Below are 11,773 nucleotides of genomic sequence, written 5' to 3' on the forward strand. Positions count from 1 at the left end.
AAATCTTAAATCTGAAGCATTTTGTGTGGGAGCCTGGGCAGATCTCAGAGTTGCAGAAAATGTACTATAACCTTTTAGAATTGCACATCCCAGCCCCATTCCCCTGTACCAACTGTTCATTTTTTAATCATCTTTATTGAATTGTCACTTACCAAGTCATACATGTATATAAATGAAAACAAGCAGTATTGACATATTCTCAGGTACAAACATTATACATCACATATAATCTTCAGTACAGTCAATCCAGCATTACATAGCTCACGCAATTCTTGCCTTCCCTTAAACCTCATTCCTCCTGCAAAACATTGTTCTGCATGTATTGTTCCTATAATATTTTTTTTTTCTGTGTAACTTGCTCCTGCCCTTTTTTAGGGATCCCACTTGCAGTTCTTTTATCTCAGTTACTGTATTCAGTATGGTTGGTTTAGACTTTCATTTCCAATTCCTAGTAATAGCATTTTTAGCAACCACCAGAATTAAACTTGGTAAGGCCTGTGCCTCCTGTTCTTGAGGCTTTTCTGAATGCTTTTCAGTCCACTTATGCTGTCCCCGACTCCAAGCCTCTTGCTCCTAAAAGACCAGACAGATTTTATAAAGTACCTGATGATCTTAAGTTTTTTGTTTAAAAATCTTGTGGCAGACCCTTGTGCAGTTTCCCTCTCATCTGATAAGCCCTCAGAACTTCTTCCCAATGCCAGTGCCCTCTCTTCAGACAAGGGTAGCGGGGCTGTGGAGAGGTGAGGTACAAAGCTTTATACCTCCTCTACTGTGGCATTCAGGGCTATTAATGACCAAGTACTTGTTAGCCGTTCTCAAGTCTTTAAATTAGGTAGTGGTGGATTTGCAAATGTTATCTTTACTTGTTTCAAGCTACACAAATGACCAGACACAGTAATAAATGCAGTTATGATGCTTTAGATGCCTCATCCAGATCAACTGCTACTGGCTCTGTAATCCACAAGTGCACATGGTTAGGTAGACAGCCTATTCCTGAGGACTTGAAAGCCTTCCTCTGTAGAACAGAAGCTCTTGTTTAGCCCCCCAGGTTGCCAGTCTTTTTAAAACCCTTTAAATGCAGGGTAGAAACTTAAAGGACTGCAGACAGCTTTGGTTAACCTCTGTATCAAGGTACCTGAAGAGTTACCCAACCAAACCTACTTGTTTTGTCAGAAGGGACCCAAGGCCTCTCCAGAAACACAGGAAGACTCCCAGAAAGAAATACCTAGATAAACCACAGAGGGATGCCTCATCTGGGAGGCCCCCATATGGGTCAAATCCCTATAACTGTCCACTACTTCCTTTCTCTCTGGTCCCCAGGCTTCCCCTCTCAAAAAGGTTGACCCAATCATTCTCAACTTGAGAAAAGATTACCACAGATAAATGAATACTGTCTGGAAAAAAAAAAACTGTTCAAATTTGCCCTCTAAATGGCATAACCCCACCTCCACACAGTCAGATTCATCTGCTGCCATATATTTTACAGGAATTATGGGCATAAGGCGCAATAAAACCAGTGCCAGAAGAATTTGTAGGAAAGTGGTTTTACTCCAAATCTTTCCTAGTACCAAGGAAAAAAGAGTTGATGAAGACCCATACTAGATCTTTTCTTTCTAAACACCTTGTTAAAAGTGCAAACTTTCAAAATGCTTTCACTGTACACTCTGCTGCCTTTCATTCTGCTTCAGGTTTTTCTAGTATTTCTAGATCTAAAGGATGCCTGCCTCCATATACCAGTTAGTCCCCGTTGCAGGAGATTTCTCAGGTTTTGTACTGGGTTATCTCACTATCAGTTTACTTCTTTGCCTTTTGGGTTTTCCATGGCCCCAATAGTTTTCAAAGTGTCTGGCAGCAGTGATCGCCTTCTGCCAAACCCAGGGAATTCAAAATTTTCCCTACCTAAATAGTCCGTTAATTCAAGCTACTTCACCACACATTCTTCTAGATTATTGCCAGTTCACCCTCCCCCTCCTCCTGTTGTGGTTGGGGTTCACAGCCAACTACAAAAAATCCTACCTGCAGCCATCTCAGGACCTAGTTTTTTCAGGTGTCAAGCTGGACACAAAAAAAATGCAGGCCTACTTACCTCAAGATAAGGTGCAGAGCCTTACAAACCACTTCCACAACTGTACTTCCCCTCTCTCATTGCTTAACCACAGAGAGCTGGTGGGCTACGGGGTTTATGGCAGCTACCTTACCAGTCCCTAGACAGACTGAATGTGAGGAAAATCCAATGGTACCTGAAAACAGTTTGGTCTCCGCACTCCCACCCTCTGAACACAGTGATTCCACTTTTATCCTGTCTCAGAAAATCTTATGGTGGAAAGATCAGGTGAAACCCAAGTTTAGGAAATACATACACAGATGCTTTGGATGAAGTATGGTGGCCTGGAGAGGCATGCAGTGAGTACAGGGCAGATAGTAACCAACACTACTAAGGGAATACATCAACATGAAGGAAATGAGAACCCTCATCCAGGCACTTCAGGTCTTTTTACATCTCTGGAAATCCTGTATCTTACCGAGTGTTCGCAGACAACAGTAATGTATAAAAAAAGCAAGGAGGGACCAAATATTACCAGTTGTGCAGATTGGCACAGAGATCCTGGGACCTTGCCACCCTGAACAAGCCATTCACAGCCGCATACATCCCATCATAGGGCAATGTGTTGGCAGACTTTTTAGGCAGGTCCTTGGAGAGGACCCTCAGGAATGGACCCTGAACAGACAGCTTTTCCAGGACATCTTTTACCATTGGGGACTCCTGAGGTAAATGTGTTTGCTTCAAAAACCAACAAACAGCTTCCACTATTTTGCACCAGGGACCCTTGCCTCTCGGCTTGAAGGACAGACACATTCTCTTTTCAGTGGTCAGGGAAGTTTTTGTACACCTTCCCTCCACGACTTCTCATTTCAAGAGTTCTTCTAAAAACCTAAGGAGAAAAAAAAGTCTTACTAGTGATTCCTTTTTTATCAAGACAGCATTGGTTCCCTCACACCAAGCAAATATCATCACACAATAGAAAGGGTTACTGCTTCACCCGTCTGTCATTTCCAAACCTGACTCTGTGGATGATGGCATTCTAATTCCTTAAAGATGCCATTTTTCTGAGGATGTTACAAAGGTTCTCCAAGAAACTGAGAGACCCACCTCTTAAAAATCTTACTTGGTCAAATGAAACCGATTTTGCTGTTGGTGCCAAAGGAATGGACAGGACCCCAACCAATCAGAGATACCTTCAGTTTTGAACCATCTGTGTGAGCTCCAACATACAAGTCTGGCCTATTCTTCCATCAGAGCCACCTGTCAGACATCTCCACTTGCTTACCTCTCACTCCCCCACTTTTGTCTGGCTCTGAGGTCAAGTTATTCCTTAAAGGGGATCCTGCATCTTAGACCACCTAGAAAAACCCATTACAATTGTGATGGAAAAGCTTACCTTACCTCTTTTTGAACTGGCAACATCAGCGAGCCTTAAAATTTTCACCTGGAAAACTATCTTGTTTCTGGCCCTTGCTTCAGCTAGGTGAGGTTCAGATCTTCAGGGACTCATGGCCATTCTTCCCTTTCTTATTTTTCACAAAGACAGGGTGACCCTCAGGGCTGTCCTTCATTAATGTCTAAAAAAGTGAATGAGCTCTCTGTCAGAGAGGCCATAAATCTACCTACCTTCTTTCCCAACTCTCAGACTTGAGAGGAAAGGTTGTTGCATTCCCTAGACATTCAAAGACAGCTGTGATTCTATTTGGACAAAACAAAATCCATTCAAAAAACCAGATAAACTGTTCTTTCGTAGATTGAAAACTGGGCCAACCAATATCCAAGCAAACCACTGCAAGCTGGATCTCTAATTTCCTTTTGCTACTCTCTATATGGCAATTCCTTACACCCATGCCCTCAAGTTAACTCTACTAGAGTAGTAGCAGTCTCTGGTGCTTCCTACAATGTGGTGGATGCCATGTCCATACTGGAAGCTGCCACTTGGTCATCTGTACATATTTTCACTAAACTCTACAAGATGATGCATTTTTAAGGTTGAGAGCTGCATTCTGTAGGTCAGTCCTATCTAGCTTCTTAGACAGTTATACTGCCTTTTAACCAACCACCCTTACTTTCCTTTTAGCTTTGGGAGTCACCTATGTGTTAGGAATACTGCAACAATTATTTCAGTCAGGGCATGGTACAGTTGTGTAAGAACTTACTATAACAGTAGGTGTCCTACTGATTACTTTTGCAGTATTCATTCCCATCCTCCTTCCCCTCTACACTTAATTTTCTCCTTTCTTTCTCTCTCCCTTTCTCCTCAGTTCCTATCCCAAGGGAAACGCTCTATAACAAAGGGGGCTTTCTTAGTACTTCATACTGTGCCCCTCCTAGCTGACCAGTTTTCTGACTCAGGAGTCTTCAGGCCACTGGTTTGGAGATAAGTCTGAAGAATTATGCTCATACATCCACCTATATACCCCTGCTCCTGTGAGCTGAGGTCACACGTCAAACATAAAATACTGAGAAGGTAAAGCTTTGGTACCCAGGCCATATGGCAGCAGATATAACACTGTGTGTTAGGAATACTGCAACAGTGATCAGAAGGACATCTGCTGTTTTGGTAAGTTCCGTACATGACTGTACTTTCTGTATTATTTTTGAGAGTTACTATCCTCTGGCATTTTTCTTCCATCAAGGTTCATTTATCAGCCATCCCTGCTTGGCTGTCTTTGGACCCTCTCTTTATAACCAAACTCAAAGCCGTTTGTGAAGAAAACAGGTGGCTTCTCCATGGGATCTTAACTTTGAGCTGGAAAAGCTTGCTTTATTTTGATTTGAACTTGCTCAGCAACATCAAGTGACATCATTTTGGTCGAAATGAGCTGTGAATTTGGTAGAGAGAGGATTTCATGGTGGATAAAGTACAAGAGACAAAGGAAAAGAAGAGCAGTAATGCTGATTGCTAGAGGGCCTCCAGCAGTGATAGAAGAGGTGAGAAAAACATAATGGTAGATTTGTGGTAGTAAAGGATTATTGGTAGGGGAGGAAGATTACACTAGCATGTATTTATACCCTGCCTAGGACTACTGTTATGGAGCTTAAAAGAATTTAAGAGGATAATAAGCTTTCAGCAGTGAATGTTATGTATGTATGGGGACCTGAATCTGATTTGCAATTGTGAGGATGTATGAGAGACACCTTGAAGGGAAAATGTACTGAAAGATGCTAGATGTCTGAAGAATTGCATGAGAGTATTTGGTATGAAATATGTGAATTTATTTACAGGAACTCATGACACTATTTATTCCCTAAGATGCAGTAATTGGGCTAGATAAGCTAGAAATTATATTTCACATGAGCATATGTTCATAGGTAGGTACTAGGCTATTGGCCCTAGGGCCTATGTAAGCCTAGCCAAAAAGGTACCCCGGCTTTCACCACCCAAGAAAATTATTTTCCTGCGTCCCTGTCGAGCAGAGCCACAGAGGTGATCCATGGGTTGAATTACCTATTTCTCATCAAATCATCATGATTTTTCTTGAAGAGTGCTAATGAGGAGCTTTGTTTGATATAGATAGGTAGTTTATTCCAGAGTATGGGAAGTCTCTGGGACAGGAATCTATACCTCCAGCATGTTCTGTTTATTGTGGTGACAAGGTTTAGGACCCTAGAGCATGCAGCTCGGAGGGATTGGGATTTCTTTAAGTGGAGCATGTCCAACAGCTCTCGGTTTGACATAGCTTTGTATGTTAGGCAGAGATCACCTTTGAGTAGGCGATATGCGATGGAGTAAAGCTAGAGTTTTTTGAGACTGCGTAGGGCATCTGTTTGAGGCCGGTAATCCTCTTTGTGAAGTATTTCTTTGGCCTTTCCAGTTGTAGATGTCTTGTGAGGTACATACCAAAAGGGGTGTTGTACTCTTTAATGGGTCTAATGAGTGACGAGTTGAGCGAACAATGACCTCTTTTTTCCTGGATGAGAAACCTTTTGTGATAAGGTGTGCCACATAGAAGGATTTCCTGAATACTGTGGTGATGTGATTATCAAAGGAAAAACTACTGCCCACCTGTGTCCCAAGGTCTCTTATCACACTGTTGGTGTTAAGTAGACTACCACCTATGTGGTAGCTCATGGGTATACAGTTTTTACTAAAGGGGATGACAATGCATTTTTTTGGCATTGAGCTTGAGGCCATGGCTTTGACAAGAGGCATCTGTCTCAGTGAGGCCCTTTTGTAGGATGTCCACATCGTTAGAGTTTCGATTATGGTTCCTAGTTTGCAGTCATCTGCAAACTTCGTTAGCCAAAGACCTTCTGTGTTAGCCTGTATTTCAGAAAAGTAGATACCAAACAGGAGAGGACCCAGGACTGAACCCTGTAGTACTCCACTTGTCACTGGTCTGAAGTTGGATTTGGAGTCTGCTACTTTCACAGTGTGGGTTCTGTCAGTGAGCCAGTTGGCAACCCATCTTGTGACACAGGGATTTATACCTAGTTTAGTGAGTTTATCTATAATTCCAGAGTGGGGGATGGTGTCATAAGCCTTGGCGAGATCTAGATAGGCTGTGTGAACCACCGTACCCTCATCTACGGCTTTGGTGACTGCTTCAAAAAAGTCTATCAGGTTTAGGAGACATGATTTGCCTTTTACAAACCCGAATTGGGTGGGGTCCAGAGTTTGGAGATTTTCAGTGTCTTTGTTTATAATTTCCATGATGATACGTTTCATGGCCTTGCAGACCAGGCTCGTTAGGCTAATGGGGCGTAGTTCCCGGGGTCCATGGTGGCTCCCCTTTGTGGAGTGGGATGATAACTGTCGCTGTGCGCCATTCAGTGGGCACAAAGCCTGAGGTGAGGCTATGATTGAACATGGTACTTAGGTGGGGTGCCAGTTCATTCTGTAGTTCATGTAGAACACAGCCTGGGATGTGATCAGGTCCCATGGATGCTGTGCTCTTGGCTTTGGAGAGTGTGGTTTTTACCTGTGCAGTCATGATTACAGGAACTTTGCATTCTTCCGGTATAGAGATGGGCCCTTTAGGGGGTGAGAGGGGGATAAAGTTAGCACTGAACCTATCTGCCAGGATGTTGACAATATCAATTGGTTTTGTATATTTGGTGCCATTGTGCTGCAACTCACAGCAGATCTGAGTATTGCCATTGAGATGCTTGACTTAGCTATAGAATGCTTTGTGGTTGTCTTTAGAATCAGTGGCGATTTTGTTTTCATAACTAGCTTTGGAGGATTTTATGAGGGATCTCAGCTTCTTACTGAGGCTGACCAAGGGAGTTCCTTCAATCATGGGAGTTTACTTTTTTTTGTAACAGTTTCTTTCTTCTGTTGTAGAGTTTATGACAGGGGACCACCAGATTGGCTTCCTTTTTTTGTAGGATAGCATCATGGTTCTGTTAGGGATAGCACGATCCACGCACTCGTGTAAGTGCTTATAAAGTGCATTTCTGTAGGATTCAGCAGTCGTACTACTATTGTCAGTCTACAGGGGTGTCGTGAAGTTTGCCACTTCTGTCTTAATAAGTGTGAAGTTGACTTTGGAGACATTTTTTATGGTGGTTTCCCTAGTGTGTGGGGGGGCAAGATGTCGATGTCTAGGGTGATTAGCTTATTGTCGGATCTGACCAACGAGGAATTGACCTCTGGTGTGGAACACCGGTCACACATGTTGGTAATGACCAGGTGTAGGATATTGCTGCCAAGGCGATGGAATTTATGAATTCCAGAAAACGTTGAGCAAAAGAGTTGGTACACGAGCAGTTTTCCCAGTTAATGGTGGGGTAGTTGAATTTGATTGAAAGCTTTGAAACCTGTCCAGTAACTATTAGATCATGCATCGATAAAAGGTAAGCTAAAGATGGAGGTTAATGATGTAAATATTAGACATTGGCAAAAATAAAGGAGTATTTGGATAATGATGGCTGAGTTTAAAAGGGTGCTGTTAAGTGACTGTTTTGTGATGATAACTCTAAAGTGCAAAAGCTTTTAGCACAATTACTTACAGTAAATAGAAGAAAGTCAGAAGAGTTAAAGCCAGACTTAGGAATACTATGACAAAAAAAAAAACAGAGATCCTATAGAGGTAGTAAAGATGTTTTAGAAAATTTATGAAAATGTATATAAAGCAGAGGAATGGGGAAAATTAAGAAAAGGACCACATAGAAATGTTTATGGAAAACTTAATTATGCCAAAGTTAGCAGAAGATATGCGGCTAAACAGTTAATGGAAGATATGGGAAGAGATGAGATAAAATTGTGATGTATAATCAACCAGCAGCATGGAAGGCTTCAGGAACAGAAGACATTCCTGTGGACATGTGAAAGTTAAGAGGGAAGACCGTGATAAAGCTGTATGTTTTGTTACAACAGTATTTTAAAAAGGGGAGGTGGATACCAGTATGTTAGAAGAAAGCTGCTGTGGCTGTATTACCCAAAGAAGGTAAAGACCCTTTAGAATAGCTTTATATAGACCCATTTTAGGTTTAAATTATAGTTATGAAGTGTTTGCCTGTAGTAGCTGAGAATGGCAAAAATGTTACCAAGAGGTAATCAGTTCTCTTGGTTTTCTACCCCTAGCCAGGTGCAGTCATCATACGTTACCTCACAGGATGAACTTGCTCATTCACCATGCAGTTGAACATTTGGTGAGGTGATAGGGTTTTAATTACTTCCAGGTGCCATTTTTCTGTGGACATTCTCCAGGATTTACAGGAGACTAGAAAACATACTGCCAGGAATTCCTATGTTTCTAAATGGAAGAGATTTTCTTTATAGTGCAAGAAACAGGAACAGGATCTTTTGTTGTGGGTATTCCTATTGTTCTTAAATATCTGTGTGAGTAGTTCAACTCTGGTGTGACTTGCTATTCTATCTAGAACTATTTGTCAGCCATTTCTGCTTGTCTGCTGTTAATCTTTATCTTTCTTGTAGATTTCAGTTCAAACAGTGTTTGAAAGGTGTCCTTCACATTAGGGCTCCAAGAAAGTATATTCTTTTTCTTTGGGACCTGAATTATGTTCTGGGAAAAATTGACCCAGCCACCTTTTTTCACTGTTGTACGCTGCTTGTTTTATTTACTCTAGTATTTAGTCTTTTATCACTTTTAAGTTGCCTTTTTTCTTTTTTTTTTTTTTAAACAAAAAATATCTTACTTGTCTTTAAAACAGTCTGTCTACCTTCTTTTTTTCCCCCTCACATCAGAATAGGGGTGGGAGGATTCTTAATTTTTGGATTTACTTGGCCAGTTCAGGTTTTACCTAGACAAAACTAAGGAAATTAGGAAATCAGAGCATTTTTTCATGCTAAGAAGCTTGGCTTCCAACAAATTATTTTTTCTTTTCTATTTAAGGCATTTTTTTTTTGTTATTCTTGTCATGGGAAACTGCTTTCTTCCTCTGTTAGAGGCCACTCTACTAGGGCAGTAGCCTGCACCTGAGATTTCTTTTCAAACGGTTAGATGCTTAATCCATTCTAGAAAGCAGCTGCTTGGTATTTCTGTTCATACTTGTAATAAACACAATAAGTTGGATGCGTTTCCTAAGACCAGAGCTGGTTTTGCCAGGCCCATCCTCCAAGGTATTGTGGACTGTTTTTCATTTCCTTCTGCCTCTTCTCTCTCTCTTCCATAGGTTTAGTATTCTCCCACTTATAAGGAATACTGCAGTAATGGGCTTGAAAGGATGTAGTGTAGATGTGTAAGAACTTACCTTAGTGGTAGATGTTCTATTGATTACTGTTGCCAAATTCCATCCCTTCCGCCTTCCTTTTTTTATTGTTTGTTTTGCTTTTTCCCTTAGCCGAGGCCCATCTTTTATTTTCTTCTTTTCTTGACGAATATGCACATACTTACATAGTTACTTCTCCTTCTGTTCCATTTTTTTTGTCCTGGTTAAAGTAGGTTCTGTGTTTTTCTTGATTGTAGGTCCACTATGTACTTCCCGCCTTCAGGCTTAGATCATACATCGGATGTACAGCACATAGTCAGACATACAAATACCCTTCACAGGATATCCCTGTGGTGATGTGATTATGAAAGGTGAGATTACTGTCCACCTGTGTCCCAAGGTCTCTTATCACACTTTCAGTGTTAAGTAGACTACCGCCTATGTGGTAGTTCATGGGTACAGAGTTTTTACCAAAGGGGATGACAATGAACTTTTTGGCTTTGAGCTTGAGGCCTTGGCTTTGACACCAGGCATCTGTCTCATTGAGGCCCTTTTGTAGGCTGTCCACAACGTTAGGAGTTTCGATTATGGCTCCTAGTTTGCAGTCATCTGCGAACTTAGTTAGCCAAAGACCTTCTGTGTTAGCTTGTACTTCAGAGAAGTAGATACCAAACAGGAGAGGACCCAGGACTGAACCCTGTGGTACTCCACTTGTCACTGGTCTGAAGTCGGATTTGAGTATGCTACTTTCACAGTGTAGGTTCTGTCAGTAAGCCAGTTGACAACCCATCTTGTGACATAGGGATTTATACCTAGTTTAGTGAGTTTATCTATAATTCCAGAGTGGAGGATGGTGTCAAAAGCCTTGGCGAGATCTAGATAGGCTGTATAAACCACCTTACCCTCACCTATGGCTTTGGTGACTGTTTCAAAGAAGTCAATCAGGTTTAGGAGATATGATCTGCCTTTTAAAAACCGAACTGTGTGGGGTCCAGAGTTTGGAGATTACCAATGTCTTTGTTTATGAGTTCCATGATGACGCTTTCCATGGCCGTGTAGACCAGGCTCATCAGGCTAATGGGGTGGAAGTTCCTGGGGTCTGTCATGGCTCCCCCTTTGTGGAGTGGGATAATTGTTGCCGTGCACCATTCAATGGGCACAAAGCCTGAGGTGAGGCTATGATTGAACATGGTACTTAGGTGGGGTGCCAGTTCATTCTGTAGTTCGTGTAGAATGCAGCCTGGAATGTTATCAGGTCCCATGGATGCGGTGTTCTTGGCTTTGGAGAGTGTGGTTTTTACCTGTGCAGCCCTGATTACAGGAACTTTGCATTCTTCCGTTATAGAGATGGACCCTTTAGGGGGTGAGAGGGGGATAAAGTTCGCACTGAACCTATCTGCCAGAATGTTGGCAATATCAGTTGGTTCTGTATATTTATTGCCATTGTGCTGTAACTCACAGCAGATCTGAGTGTTGCCATTGAGATGCTTGATATAGCTATAGAATGCTTTGTGGTCGTCTTTAGAATCCGTGGCGATTTTGTTTTCATAATTAGCTTTGGATGATTTTATGAGGGATCTCAGCTTATTACTGAGGCTGACCAGGGAGTTCCTCCAATCATGGGATTTTACTCTCTTTTGCAACAGTTTCTTTCTTCTGTTGTAGAGTTTGTTTATGGCAGAAGACCACCAGATTGGCTTCCTTTTTTTCGAGGATAGCATCTTGGTTCTGTTAGGGTTAGCATGCACTCGTGTAAGTGCTTATAAAGTGTATTTGTGTAGGATTCAGCAGTTATACCTCTATTGTCCATCTTCATGGGTGTCGTGAAGTTTGCCACTTTTGTCTTATGTATGATCTGACCATCTCATAGTTCACAAGCATGACATTCACAGTTAAGTTGCTTACATAAGCCACACTGTCTTGTAAGCTTCCTGTATAGATGTATATGTTTTATAGGATAATTCTTATGATATGTATAGTACAGTTGTGCAATAACTCATCATAACATCAGTTCTCTGAGTAATAAGGTTGTTGGCTGCGAGGTAAGTTTCTTTCCTGTTGCCCTCTCAGTACTGTGCACTTGTTGATTCTGTTAGCCATCATACCCAT

The 11,773-nt window shown here is 41.7% G+C and overlaps 1 protein-coding gene across 2 annotated transcripts in view; it reads left to right on the forward strand.

Annotated features, from left to right (window-relative positions):
• Nucleotides 1-11,773, forward strand: part of ASH1L (ASH1 like histone lysine methyltransferase) — a 3,741,676-nt gene that overhangs the window by 3,473,808 nt on the left and 256,095 nt on the right. The gene's annotated exons all lie outside the window — the stretch shown is intronic.

The sequence above is a fragment of the Protopterus annectens genome, chromosome 8.part0 (genome assembly GCF_019279795.1).
Source record: "Protopterus annectens isolate FY-2018-M chromosome 8.part0, PAN1.0, whole genome shotgun sequence".
Taxonomy (NCBI): Eukaryota; Metazoa; Chordata; order Ceratodontiformes; family Protopteridae; genus Protopterus; species Protopterus annectens.